The sequence below is a fragment of the Hordeum vulgare genome, chromosome 3H (genome assembly GCF_904849725.1).
Source record: "Hordeum vulgare subsp. vulgare chromosome 3H, MorexV3_pseudomolecules_assembly, whole genome shotgun sequence".
Lineage (NCBI taxonomy): Eukaryota > Viridiplantae > Streptophyta > Magnoliopsida > Poales > Poaceae > Hordeum > Hordeum vulgare.
The window spans coordinates 463960798-463976550 of record NC_058520.1 but is presented as its reverse complement, the minus strand read 5'-3'; the positions used below and the strand labels follow the sequence as shown (position 1 = coordinate 463976550).

The window sequence follows — 15753 nt, the reverse complement described above, 5'->3', positions numbered from 1 at the left end:
AACAGTGGTTTCACATGGCTAACCAAGTGAAAAACTGGCATTTAAGGGGGCCTTGGAGTTCCATGTGACGGCCGTGTACGACATCACTTCTCTTCCTCCAAATTTTAAGGCATATGCAGAGTGGACGAGTATATGGCACTACTCTCCCATGTCCATCTTATGTACTCCTCAACTCCCTCGAGGCAGATCAATCTCTCGTCCAAGGTCTAGCGCCCAAGCATGGTCTTACAAGGCCTCCTTGACGGTTATGGTGGCACGGATATGTGGGCATACACGATCATAGACAAGGGGAGCGAGTTCCTAGATCATGTAGCCGTTCAACCGTTGGTCCTCCTAGAAGCATGAGCTTGCACCGTCCTTCACCTCAATCCGAGTCACGGCGTGGAATATCTTCACCGATGCCGCTGGAATAGAAATTTGGAACTCTCGCCAAGGCCGCAGGTGACCCATGTGCCTCAACCATGGCCAACATGCTTGCAATGCCACGTTCAACCACTTCATATACGAGATACCTAATCCTCCAGCCCACCTTGATGTACACATTGCTTCCCAAGCAACTGAGCACTTCCCTCTTGTCGCCCCGTCTTTGGAGCACCAAAGAAATTCTTGGCAAATCTTTTCCATCGATGAGATCGTCCCGTGTGGCAGATCCGCCGCTAGCATGGCTTGCAGGGGGATTGCACAGAGCACAGAGGAGATCAACAGTGTGCGGCTGCTCTTCGGTAGAGATGCCCCGTTAGGCCTTGTTTGACAGGAAGGGATTGGAGGGGTTTTCGAATGAGGGGATTTGGGAGGATTTGGTGAATCCCTCCCTCTCACCCAATCCTCTTAAATCCCTCCAAATCCCCAAACCCCTCACATACCCTTACTATTTAGTACATAGGGATTGATACACAGGGTTAGCAAATTTACTATACCAAAATTAAAAATGTAATTTGTACAACTTTAAAAGCTCACACAAGAAACGTACTTTCAACAAAGGTACAACTAAATTACGCATAACAACAAATAGGCTCATATAATCGACGGTTCAATTGAAAATGATACATCCATTCATGTCACGGTGCAAATGAAAAACGTGACACATGCCATGGTCCAAATCAAAAATACAAGATATTCAACCAATAAAAGTCAACGATTTATCACAACATAAACACATGTTGGATCATCGAATGGTACAAGACATGTTTGTGGGCGGCACTACATGGAGGAGACTTGTGGCGGCAACACATGGTCACCCACTTCGGCGATATCAGGTCCTTATAAAAATAGATGAATCGGTACAAGGGTTAGATGTGGAGAAAAACCTGGACATATCAACCAATAAAATTGAAAAAAGAACCAGCAAATAAGTCATTATCTATCTTTTATAGAATTTGAACAATCTAATACATACTGTCTTGACTGAATATAATTAGCACCAGTATAGGATACTGAAGAAAAAAAGGTAATGTTGCTACTGTTAGCAACTGTTTCATGAATTTGCTTGCATTTAAGCCGAAGAGAGGTGATAGATATGGTGAATAATGCATCCGACTGAAACAAAAAGAATTACTTGCAGCAGCAACCAGCGGGAGTAATCCCAAGTTAGGCTAGATTTGATAAAGCTTCAGCAACAAGATAGCGAAATAGACAACACGTGGAAGGACAGCAAAAGGGTTCGCCACAGAGCAGTCAGAAGACGTGGTGACTTAGTGGGATATTCCCAAAACATTTCTTCTGCTTTAAAGGCCCTAATTCATGTCCAAATTCTTCTTCAGGCTAGTTTTTCCCCTTTCCAATTCTTTCATGTGCTTATTTATGGTTGATCAGCTTCTGAAAATGGCAGGTTTGCACCACCAGTTTTGATCTTGCCATCAGTTGAAGCGTCAATGAAGGGAGAACAAGTTAGCAAGGTCCATTAGATAGATTAAGTTCAACAGAAATGGACTAAGTTAGCTATGCTAGCTAGATGAAAAGATGCTACTAGCAGACCAGAATGCATGACACATATAATCTAAGAATGAAGAACAAATCTAATATATGAATATCAATGGTCAAACACATCAAGATTAATCCAGAAATGAGGGAACAAAGCAAACTATCAACTGTGATTAAATACCAATCAACAAGTACTAGCCCCCTCAACTTTTTTGCATATATGTTGTATGATACGGATTGAAAATTGTGTGGCCTGAGCCTGACTGAGTATGTTCAATGTAAGCACATGCACAATACTGAACTTGGTGATTTTTACACACAAAATAAATTGCAGATTTTTTTAGAGAGAGAATGTTGTTAGCATCCATTCCTGGATAGCTTTTTTTCAAAACACTTTTGAAAAACGACCCGTAGGGAAAGAGCTTATATATTTTTTCGAAAAGGAGGTTCAACCCTAGCCTCTGCATCAACCATCTTCATAAAAAAGTTCCCGTAACAGTCACAACAGTATACAAAAGAAAAACAAGGTTGAAACACAACTAGCCAGTATCAGGATTAAATAAGAGGATAACTTCAGTAGCTACTAGTTACTTTGGTCATTGCCCTGACTTTCCACTAGCTACTTTGTTCCACATATAAGCGACACTGGAGTGCAAGTCTAAAATCACATGAACACAGAGTCACTGATTAAATTTCCAGAAATATGGTACAGTAGAGAGCTATTAGTACGCCATGACAATATCCCAACTCAACTATGAAAACAAGAAAATGAAATAAAAAACATGGCACTCGCAAACGAAACGAATTCCTATGCGATCAGTCAGCCTGGACGTGTTTGTAGCTATATCTGAATGTGTTTGTGTTCAAGTGTATGGGCACAATAAAATGAGAGACAGAGGAGACGAGGATGAAGAGTTTGCAAATCAGGTCACAAAACTGTCAAGAATAGAGATGACTCTTGTAGCTACAGTTTTTAAGATGTTATAGTATCGACAATAAACCATCTGAAAATGTCACAGTTCTCACGCTTCAAGAATGTAAAAAATATCACCAAACATTTTCAGATCATATTACAATAACTAATAACATAGTGAAATCTTACCTTAGATACCTCGAGGCAACTCTGCCATTTCGCTCCGACGGAGAACAGCGACACTCACTTCATCTTCGGCGGCGGCATTGAGGAAAATTTCACGATTCTCATAATTTTTGAACACCTTATATGCAACGGCTCTTTCTCCATGTGAGATGCTTTCCATCTTGTGCAGAACAGCAATGCACTTGCTGATGGTGAACTGTTGGGCATTTTTTAACCCTGCGAACAAAGCAGACTCCTCCGACGCTTGCTTCTGTTTGATCACCACATAGTTCGCCATCATTTCCACCATGGGATCATCCCGCTTCTTCTTCGTCTTGGGCCCTTTCACTGGCTTTTTTGTTGGAACCACGAGGAGAACCTGCTCGAGTAACATCACTTTGAGTACCATCTATTGGACCATCACTTTGAGTAGCTCCACTTGGACCGTCATTTTGAGCCGCATCTCTTGGATCATCATACATGTGTAAATCATCTTCGCACTCATTCAGATCAAAAGAGAACCCAGTCTCATCTCTTTCAACTTCAGGATCATCGTCAGTCACTTGTGTAGCCTCAATTGATGTAAAATTGAAATTACCTTCTGTTATGTGTCCTACACAAGCACCCAAGTTCTCATTAAAGGTCACATAGCAATATAAATTCTCTATAAAGGTCAAGAAAAAGGTAGCAAATGAAAATCCATTAAACTCATGTGACGCCCCAATTAAGCTAGAGTAACCACACACTAATTCTTCCACGTCATCAAATTTATCTAAAATAAATTATCGCTTAATAAAAATCAAAGCAATTATCATAATTAAATTAAAGTCAATGGATGGAAGTTTTGGAATGCAGAAATAATAAAAAAATAAAATAAAAGTAATAATAAAGTATTAAAAAAAAGAAAAAGACTATGTAAAAAAGGATTAAAAAATAAATGTATAAAAAAACCCTGGCCAACTAGGCCAAGTGGCCCAGCTGGCCATCTCCCCACCGGCCCAGCAAGGGGGGCCGAACCCTAGGCGAACCCCCCGCTCCCGAGCCCTTCCCTGGCCGCCGCCAGGACTACCCTCCCGCCCGCTCACCAACCGCCTCTCCCACTCGCTCGCACCTCTCGGCTCCCTCCACCCGACCCGAGCCCCTCACCTACCCCCGCTACCGCACCGAGAGCCCCACCAACCCCCAGCCCCCACCGAGACCGAGAGCCTCTCCTCTCGTCTCTCTCCCTCCCCACGACAACAGCCCCCAGATCCCACCGAGAACCCCACCAACCCCCAGCCCCCATTGAGACCGAGAGCTCCCTCCTCTTGGCCTCTCCCTCCGAGACCGACCTCCCTCTCCCTCCCCAGCACGCAGGCCCTCCCCTAACCCGCGTCGGCCGAGCCCTCCCACTCCGGCGGCTCCTCGGCCCTCCCCTGCTCACGCCGTGCCGGCCGAGCCCCCCCCCCCCCACTCCGGCGGCTCCTCGGCCCTCCCCTGCTCACCCCCGCCGGCAACCCCTCCTCTCCCGACGGCCTCACTCCCCGTCGCCAGAGCACCTCCCCAGAGGCGCACCGACGACCTCCGCACCGGCCGGCCCTCCGCAACCGGCGCCACCGGCCGGCCCCTACTCCTCACAAGACCCGCCTCCTCGTCAACAAGCTCACCGGAACCGCTCCATCACGCCGGATCGGCCCCTTCCCGGGCTCCGCCACGCCAGATTCGCCGGCATCCTCCTCCCAACCTCCTCCCTGCCGGTCTACCTTTACGTCGAGCCTCTGCTTCCCCGTCAACGGTGGTGAGGCACCGTGACTCTTCCCCCACTCTTCGTTTCCCGCCCCGGTTCCTTTCCGGAAGTTAGTTTCTCGTTCCGGCATCATTGGTTTCCTGTAGGTGTAGTTGGAGGTTGCCTCCTTCCTCTGTGTTGAGAGAGATGGCAGAGATGAGCACAGAGTTAGAGAGTTAGCACAGAGTTGTGTTAGAAAGAGATTAGTAAGAAAATAAAATAAAAAGTCATGTATGTATTATGTATTATGTATGTATTGTGCTGTATGTATCGTGTATGTAATGCGTATGTATATGCAAGTATGTACAGAGAAAATGTTAATTGTATGAATATGTGTATGTAGGTAAAATGTGTATGTGGCCTAAGCCACTTACCGGTGGGGCCAACCCACATCGCTGTCTATGATAGGGAGGCCCCACACCCTCTTTTAAGAAAAGTGAAAATTAAAATATAAAAAAATTGCTTTTATTAAATAAATAAATAGATACATTAATTAATTAATTAGTTAATTAATTAAATAGGTAATTCGAATAATTAGAGTATGACACGTGGGTCCCCCACTAAATTAATCTAATTAATTACTATTTAATCTTAATTAAAAATGTGTGTCTATGACGCATGGGACCCACTGGTCAGTTGACCAGTCAACTGCTGATGTTAGCATGGCATCATGCTGATGTCATAATAGCATTTAATTTAATTAATTAAATCTGTTTTTAATTCCTGATTATTAAATAAAACTTTAAAAATTAATATAAATTAATCCATAAGTGAGATCAAAATATTTTCAACATGAAAGTTGATCAGCAGAACGAGACAAACCCGGATACACGGTCCATTCGTCTGTCACGTATCCCTAGCATAGCAAACATGGAACATTTCCATCGTTTCCAGTCTGACCGGTAGTAGCCCGAGACCCGGAAAATATCGTCAGATATTCTTCCGACCCATGTGCGACGGATGTTGTTGCGTTAGTCATGTCTAGCCTGCATCTTGCTTGGTCATGCATTGTGTTGCACCGTTGCTATTATTTATTGTTTCTTCCCCCTCTTCTTATCGGTAGACCCCGAGAGTGTCGCTGCTGCCGGGTACATCTACGACCCTGCCGATCAGCCTTTTGCCGCAGAGCAGCAAGGCAAGCAAACCCTCCTTGATCATTCCTATATCGCCTATGTCTTTCTTTCTACTGTTTGCATTAGTATTTTGCTACTGTTGTAGTTAGCTCTTATATCTGATGCATAGCCTATTTTTTATGAACTGCTACTTTCAGTACTGCACTTCTAAAACTGTTTAGTATAGGTGGAGCAGTCATCCCTTCTGACCCCGTAGTGCAGTTGCCCCGCTTTATTTTCAAATCTCGATCCCTGATCGACGAGCCAGACCGACACAGCACATACACCCCCCTTAGTTGTACGACGCTACAGAGATACTATCGAGTACCGAGGGTGACACCTCGCTACGTACCCCTGATGATATCTCTGTAGTATAGCTAGTCGGTTGTGGTTATCGAGGGTGATTCCTCTTTCACCATTCCCGACGATGCCTCTGTCGTGCAACCCCTCAAGTGTGGGACCCCAAAGGGTGATACATCGTTCGGAATCCAACGAGGGTGATACCTCGGATTCCCCCGATGTTACAACCACACAGTTACTCGACCATGTTACTGGGATCATTGGTGATTAGTTGTTAAGATGGGTGGATTCCCGCGAGATTGTGTCGATGGCCTAATTAAAATTTTAATGGATTTGGGTATTTGATCTGGGTTGGTTGGAGACCTTTTCGCACTAACCGGCTACGCGGGAAGAATTATCGGTACTCGGCGTCACGGTATCAGCCAAAGCTTTTCAGATGTCAGCAACGTAGCGGCGCACGCCCGAGTGGTCCCGAGATGCATCGCGCTTGTGATTAAGAGATGCTAGGACTGACGTCGGCCGCCCACGCATTATGTAGGAGCGCGAAGGGGAACTGGGCCCACGAACCCTTTGTGCTTAGGATTTAGACCGGCGGCTGGCCTCTCTGTTGAGTCTTAGGTGGGGCTGCGACGTGTCGATATTCCGAGGCCGGGCATGACCCAGAAAAGTGTGTCCGGCCAGAGTGTTATCGAGCGTGACGGAACATGTTGTGCACCCGTGCAGGGATGAAAATTAACTATTCGGATAGCCGTGTCCACGGTTACAGGGCGACTTGGAGTTGTGACGTGATCTTATACAACTACAATTGTTACTTAACTGGAATTAGTTGCCCCGGGATTGCTTCCTTGCAGGGAGTCGAGGGAGGATCTCTGGGCATGATCTCACTTTAATACTGCTACAACAATATGACTATTATTCGTGTTACACCTGTTCTACCCTCGTCTATTGTTGCAAGACCCTGAATATGCTAGTCTTCGATAGGACTAGGCCTTCTCTCTCTATTTCTCGCATTGTTGCAGTCAGTCCACATATAAACCCCCCTTCTTTGATACCGATGCATACTTAGAATAGTTCTGATATAATACTTGCGAGTACTGTGGATGAGTACTCACCGTTGCTTTGCTCCCCTTTTGTCCCCTTGATCCGTTACTGCAACCAGATACTGGAGCCCGGGAGTGGAGTTTCCTGCCGACACCTGGGACCCCGATGGTATCATCTTCGTGGAGGCCGCCGAAGATAGGAGTAGTTAGGAGGTTCCCAGACAGGAGGCCTCGCCTCATTCGATCGGTTTCTTTTGTGCTAGCCTTCTCTAAGGCACCCCCTGTTATGTCTGTACTCAGATATTGTTGCTTCCGCTGACTCGTGTGTTTATCGAGCTTGTGTATTCTAGCCCTCGAGGGCCCTGTCTTGTAATATGAAGCTTGTATTGTTTTATTTGTGTCTAGAGTTGTGTTGGGATATCTTCCCGTGAGTCCTTGGGTTTGATCGTACGCATTTGCGTGTATGATTAGCGTACGATTAAAACGAGGGCGTCACAAGTCGCCATCATAAAGATCACCTAGCTTGTCATATAGAGGAAATGGCTTTGTCTGAAACTTTCTTATGTCTGGCGAGGACTGTATATAAGAGAAATGATTTATCAAACCTAGATTACCCGAAAACAAGATTGATTACAAAAGAAGCATGGAATACAAGTTGCATTGAATATTATAGAACTTACAATAATCAAGTTCTGCCAAAGATGTGGGTCGGCCTCTATCATGTGTGTATGATAGTTCCAGCTAACACCACTTTGCTTCCGAGCATCCTTGATAGGCTTGTATTGACCCTTCAATTCTTTTGGTTTCTCTTGGATTTGTTCTTTTGTGAAGTTTGTATGGGCATATCTCCAATGGAATATTTTTGTCACTCTATTCCAAGTTTCACTAGACCAACCATTTTGTCCCCTATGATATGGATTACTGTGCTCATGAAGTAAATCTACCAGAGCCTTTTCAAGAGCCAGGTTCCACTAAGCTATGGGCTTCTTAACTACACATAGCACAAATTTACATTGCTCAAACTAATTCTCAACATGATAAGAGTTACTATCATTCAATTTGAAAATAAATTTATAGAGTAAAATAATGGCATACTTGATCACACTCAACATGACAAGAGTTGCTATAATTCGACAAGCGGAGATGAAGCATTAAAATACCTTTTGGAGGAGTCTTTTTAATTTTGGATGACAACTTCTTCGCACCATGTGAAGCCTTTTTTCCGGCCGCTTTCATAAGATTGTACTTTGGAGACCCCTTTGGATACATATTTGCATTCAATAAGGATTACATTGTTAGATGATGAAGACGACATAAGTTAATTAATGCATATGTATATACGATTAAAAAACATACCACAATGTTGTTATTCAGGATGATATGCCTCCCACATTTGCATTGCGATTTCATCCCTCAAAGTGTTCCCTAAGCCGTTGTTCCCATAGTTATTCTCATCACCATTTGGGAGGTCAACAAAATCATTTTACGCTATGTTATTGGGCTGGTTGTCAAGCCAAGTCTCGTCTCCATTATGCATCTTGATGGTATTGTGAAGAACTGCAGCAGCAGCGGGAAGTTTCACTTGGTTCTCGATTGTATGTAGTGTGCCAACATGAAGAATTGGGAAGCGCTTCTTAAGAATTCCTAGGGACCTTTCCACATGGTTGCGTAGAATAGCATGTCGATGATTGAACGATTCCATGTGGTTCTGTGGCCGAGCGTGTCCATGACCAAATTCCTTCAAATGATATCGGACACCCCGATAAGGTGCCAGAAATGACTGAGTGTTTGCATAACCCCATCAACTAGGTAAAACTTGCCTTTGGTACTCTAAATCATGTCATCATCACAGACTGAAGAACTCTGGCATCTGTTACTGAACCCTCCCAACCACATGATATGAAAGTGAATTGTAGATCGAAGTCGCATGCAATCATGATGTTATGACTGAGGGTGCCCTTCCTATTCCAAAATGGAGCGGCAATCCCAGGTGTTGCGGATATAGGTACATGTGAACCATCAATGGCTCCTAAACAGTTCTGAAAGTAAATGGATTGAAGGTTAATAAAGAACTTCAAATGAGAGGAATAACTTCAAGTTCTAAAAGTAAATTGTGGAAGTGTTACTGATGGAAAACTGGAAATAAGGATAAAATCTTGGGTCGATGGAGATTTTTGGATGTGGCTCATCAATGCTCGGAGGCTTCAAAAATCGACTAGCTAAGAAAGGAATAATGTTGAAGAACTCGTTGATGTACTCATGGAATGTTTGACCGCTATGTTGAAATTCTAACTGGAGATCTTCATAAGACGCGTTGTGGGGCACCATGTACAAAAAAGGCCAACTTCTCCTCCACCTTAATTCTTGTATCCAATATCAACTTTTCTCTTCTAAGGTAAGATGCCAAAGCCCTCAAGCTATGTGGCTCCATGCTACAAGCTACGAGGCAGTTTTTAATATGCCCTGTAAGAATATCATGGACACGCTTCTTTCCATATAGGATGGATCTATGCCATTGCTTTCTCTCGATTGATCCTCTTTTACGCATTTGATGTAATACGGGCCAAATGAAGGACACCATGTCTTCATCATCCTCTCTTCTTCTCTTTCGAATTCGGTCGATAATTTCATAATTCATCTCGGCACTAAAACTAGAATCAGCAAGCAACAAGCAGGATAATAAACGACATGTAAGATAACACATAATCACTCATATACATAAATATAATATAGAAACAACCATCCCTACTATAGATCCAACTAGCCTAGCACATGTTTCTCTATAGACAAAATGTCTGTGCAGTGTCCTTTTATGCTTGAAGAGACCCAAAAATACAGAGTTACTATAACTAGCATCTTTCCCCTTCCTTCACCTTATGAAAGACTTATCCTAAAATACATTTTAATTAAGTAGCATTTCTTTGTACTACATCCGGTGCTTAGGGTCATTTTTTATGGAAGCTTGAGGTCATAATGCAGATTGTAAAAGAAACACGTGCAGTGCACAGTGCATAGGTCTTTGACTTGAAGGCTCTAAAACAAACTAGTGGTGCTACAAATCACACCTGCCTGTCGGTGCCACCTTGCTCTCATGCCCCAAAGACAAAAAATGTCAATGTCAAGTGTAATGAAATGTAAAGCAGCTTAAATTACTGCATTCTGCGTAACACTAATGCTTGACCAAATTACACCCTAGATTTCAGAAGCAGAGAGAGGAGCCATTTGGCTGGCAACCAACCTAGCAGCAATATCCAGCCAGGAACAACACTTGTACAAGAGGGGAATCATAATCTGAAACAAACACTGCACAGAACATTGCTGCCCCGATTGATGAAAAAAAGTTGTTCATCTACAGCACAACCTGCAAATCAACCAACTCCATCCACCTCCCTTGCATCCGCGCATCAGCTAGCCTCCGGTCAGTCCGTCGGTTAGGTCGCCATGGCAAAAAAGATACTAGGTCATGTCTGTCACATCCCTGAATCCCTAATAGAGTTTAGCAAGATTGTGCTCATGTCTTTTCCTTTGCATCCCAGAAAATGAAATGAAATCAAAAGCAAAGAGATGAAAACAAAAGCGAACCCTAGCAACTCTATTTTCAAAACAATTCAAACTTGGTGACAAATCAATGAACCCAAAATGGCCATCATAAAAGTTCATCTTTTCTGATAATTCTTGGAAACAAAATATCAAAGGTGAAATATATTTTCAAAATACTTCTGGCATTTTATTTTAAACATAAAAGTCACTGAAATCAATTATATATGTGATTTCAAATAATTCAAATTCTCATAAAATGTTGAAAGCTTTATCTAGGTTTGGAAATATTCCAAATAACACCCGGGTATAATTAAAACTATTTTTGAAATAGTTTGGAGCCAAAAATAAAATAAACTAAATCAGAAAAGATAAAATAGAAACTGGAGAGGAAAGAAAAATGGGAAAAGACTATACCTCGCTCACCTGGCCCAAGCCCATTCCCCTTCTGTCGTCTTCCTCCTTCGCTAGTCGGAGCACGAGCTGGCCGCCACTTCTCTCGATGCGCCCACGCACCTACGTGCGTGCCTGGTTCGCCCTGATGCGCTGGAGAGGGAGGATAAGCCTCCCCAGACCCGTTCCCATCCTCTCCTTCTTCTCACTCGCCCTCTGCGTCTCTCTCTCTCTCTCGGTCGCCATTGCTGCGAGCTCGAGCTTGAGCTAGCCATCGCTCCGGCATTCTTCCCTCGCCTCTGAGCACGCCGTTCGCTCCGCCTCATCGAGCTGGTCGTCCCTGCCAAAGGAGAAGAGCCCCTGAGCCCTGCTTCGCCCTCGTCATCGTCGTCTTCCACCTTCGGCCGCCGGCAAGCCACCGTCGATTCGTCGGATCCGGTGCCTCCGCGAGCAGCCTGAGCCTCCCCTCAACACCGCAGTGAGCTCCGGAGTATTTCCCCCCATCTACCCCTCCGTTTCCTCCGCTTTAGCCCCGTAGTCATCGAGCCGAGCTCCGACTGCCGCCGTGGCTCGGCCGCTGCCCTCCGGCCACCCTCAGCCCCTCCCGATGCCTCTATTAGATGGGGTCGAGCCTGGGCTTCGTCCCAGTGCCCTCAGATCTCGAGTCCGAGGCCTGCAGCGCTATCTAGGGTAATTCCGGCGATGATCCGCCGTGGATTTGGTCGGCGCCGGCGAGATTCCGGTGTGGGCCGACGTGGACGGGTCATTAGGACCTAATCCCCCCTCAATGCCACTGACTAGTGGGCCCCAGAGTGGGTCAAACCCCACTTAGTCTCTGGTCAGCGCGGGATTAGCCCCGAGCCACTCACGAGTGGGCCCTTCTGGTCAGGTTTGACCTGGCCAGCCCAGTTGACCATGATGATGTCATAATGACGCAATAAATACTATTTCTGATTTAATAAAATTCCAGAATAATTGCAAAACTTAGGAAATTCAAAGAAAATTGATTATAACTCCAAATCTGACAAATAATATATGCAAATTGATCAGAAAAATTCAATGAACACAATGGTGCTATTTTCATGCATGAAAAACAAAGTTATGAAACAACATCAAGTCAAATCAATTAAATGGTTAAGATAAATATGCCATTTCAAATGATATTTGAATTTGGATTTCAAACCAGATGCAAACTAAGGTTTTACCAACCACACTGAATCATATCACTCTTCATTTCATGACGTGATCATGCATCATGATTGTTGCATATGATTGCTATTAATTGTATGTTGTTATTCCGGTAGTCCCCGCCCCTCCGGATACGACTGAATATCCGACTGACGGATATTACCCCTCTGCTGAGCAACAAGGCAAGCACCCTTTTGATCATCCTGATATCATCCCATGTTCTTGCTCCTGCTCCCACTTATTACATTAGGACAAACTATTTCAAATGCTTTACTTCGGTAGTTGAGCCTATTCCTTTGCATGACCTATCATTGTCACAGTAAATAGCCAAACCATGCAACCTAGCATACCTGGTAGATGCTTGAGCAATGATGTGTTATTCCTGCTATGCTTGCTATGCCTAGAGTTGAGTCAGGTCTGTTTCATCTAGGTGATGAACAGGAATGGATGAATGTGTTCTAGTGACAAGGAATAAGTGGAACCAGATTTGGTAAAGGTACCGATGAAAGGCTCTATAGGAGTACATGACGGGTTGTTTCATTGGAACCGTCCTTAGGAACTGAGTTCCGTATATGTAATCCAAGACTAGATACTACCACACGTTGGGATACTTAATTGACCCTCTCGACTTATTAATCGGCTAGTACCCGGTCCAGGAGTTGCAAGTAGTTTCTCATGTTTGTAGTCATGCTGGGGGGCGTGCATAGTGCTGACCTTAGAGGTGGGATATGATGCGGTAGGCAGTGGCACGGTGTACCAAGTGGCACCCGAATGGTGGGCTTGGGAACCCTGCGCACATCGTTTGGGACCGTGGCGGAAACCTCGGCTGGACTTCCGTGCGGGTTACTCTCAAATAGGCGATAAACCTGGACTAGGTATTAGCGTGGTTAACGGTCGTGGCCAACTCCCTCGCTGGGCTTCCGCTTGAAGGTTGCCGAGCTGCATGACGTGCACGTGGCGATAAGTGGCGAGAGCGTGTGTAAAGAAGTACACCCTTGTAGGGTTATGATCTATTCGAATAACCGCGTCCGCGGATATGGACTACTTGGAGACATATGTTGTTCATAGATAACTTTAATGGCTACTCATAAAAGTATCAAGATAAGTGTGAGTGTCATGGATAGCATTTCCGTAGTAAGACGGGAATGATTCCATGATGGTGTATTGTTGTGGAGTTAGTGGACTCGTGTGCGGGAAATCGAAGTTGATAAAACTATTTAAAAATGTAGTTTAGTCTAGCCAAGAGACAAAGCTGGCTTGCTGCATGAAACACCACAACCCCCTTTATTGATACCTGAGCATGAGTAGATAGATCTGTTCTAAAGTCTTGCTGAGTACTCTTGTACTCATGTTTGCTTAATAATTGTTGTAGAGGATACCCACGAGCCAACATGTGGGTTCTATCTAGACATCGATGATGACGAGTAGCTGGTGTCCCAGCTACGACCTGGCCCCTTTCAGAAGGGATCTGTAGATAGTCAGGCTTTATGCCTTATCCTTTCATCTGTCTGTACTCAGACAGTTTTATGCTTCCGTTGGTTTGTATGACTTTGAGTGTCGGGTCGTGTGACCCCTGCTTGTATGAACATATTATGCAAGACTCTTCCGAGTCTTCTAAATAAATGTCATGATGTTGTATGGTTATGTTGTGATGCCATTGTTGTATCTATGCATATCTAGTATGTCATGCGTACGTGTGATGCACTGTGATATGTATAGGATTCGACACCTAGTCGTATGCCTTAGTAGCTCTCTATACAGAGAAATGTCCCTTTGTGATTCCACCGAGCCTTGGTAGTTCGCTACTGCTTCGGACACATTGGTTGACCGGCATGTATCCTTCTTAGATGTTGTCGCTGTCCCTTCGGGGAAATGTCACGCGGTGTAATGGAGTCCTTGTAGCTTGCTACGACTCGTCTACACTCGCTGTTGACCGACACCTGCTTTGCTGGGTTATGCATGCCTGTCTCTGTATAGTCGAGCCACTTGAGTTTATGACTAGATATGTCGACCCGGGTTCTTTGACATTGGAATGCTAGCGACACTAATGCATACGTGAGTCAAAAGGCGCAAACGGTCCCGGCTAAGGTAAGGTGGCAGCCGTGGGGATAACCGTGCGTGAGACCGCAAAGGGATGCAACATGTTACAGGCTGGATTCCTATGGCTTAGGATTGGGGTCCCGACAACGTCATTGATAATTAATGCCCCAAAGACAAAGAATCCACTCCCAACAACCATGTCAAAGCAAATCGCGCGGAGCTCCTTGGATCAACACTAGGAAAAGAATCCATTCTCTGCATAGGTCTCGTCGGGTTTGGGCCGGCTGAATCGGCGTCCACGCCTCCGGCGGCTCCTACGCCGACGAGCTCGTCTCCACCGCGGTGAGCGCCACCCGCCCCACCCACCGAGACGAGGCATCAGCCATGGCTGCACAAATATAAAACCCTAGACGATGCGGGGAAATGAGAGGAGGGGAGGCGAGGCGAAGACTTACCACCGGGGAGTAATACGGTACGCCGGAGCAGATCGCCAGCGTTGAGGAGTCGGGCGGTGGCGGCGGCTTGGGGAGGAGTCGGGCGGCAGCGTCTTGGGGAGGAGTTGCACGGCCCAATCCTCGAGCCCCCCCCTCGAGGGTTCTGAAGCATGTGGGAAGAAGCGGGTCGAAGGGGGAATCGAGCGGGTTGGCCCATGTAACCTCGTGTATCAAATAGGTTTCGCTGGGATTCTGGGCCTCGCGGGGTTAATCCCCTGAAAACCACTCCGACCCATGCGAAACAAACGAGGCCTTAGGGCATGTACAATGGTGCTATCTTAGGAGTGCCACATATGATAAATGATGAGGTGGAGAAAAGAGAACTCAAAAAAAGCTTTGCCTTCTCTTATTTAAGAGAAGACAAGAGGTGATCTCTTAGCACAATATATCTCATCATATTTTTAGGAATAACTAATTATAAAAGATAAGGCTAAAAGATGATCCATTATAGACTCTCTTTTTTATCATCTCAAAATTACATGTAAAATTTAAGATAAGACTATCTTATCAACCATTGTACATGTTTTTAGAAAGGCAACTTATTTGCTAAGTGGTCAACTAAGTTGTGGAATTAGGCTGCCGACAACTTCCGGAATCCGGATGCCCGGGGAGGACTAAATTGATGTATATTTCATTATGTATACTTAATAATACTACTTTGGTACTGCAGTTGTTGATAGTTTTTTCAATAAATGTGGCCAAATTTTTACTAAGGTTTGAGTTGAGACAAATGCATACGTCCCTTTCTCACACACGGAGTGAGTGTCTTTTACACGGATGAGCTATGAATTATGAACCCTCGGTGCCAATCACGTCTTCAAAGATTCTAGCGGGGGAGAGATTACCATAGATTCTCGTTCATCCGTTTCGATGAAGCCGTACTTGT

At 44.8% G+C, this 15753-nt stretch overlaps 1 pseudogene; it reads right to left on the bottom strand.

Moving 5' to 3' along the window:
• Window positions 1-3023: 3023 nt before the first annotated feature.
• LOC123441867 lies at window positions 3024-8943 on the bottom strand (annotated as a pseudogene).
• Between the last annotated feature and the right edge of the window lie 6810 nt (window positions 8944-15753).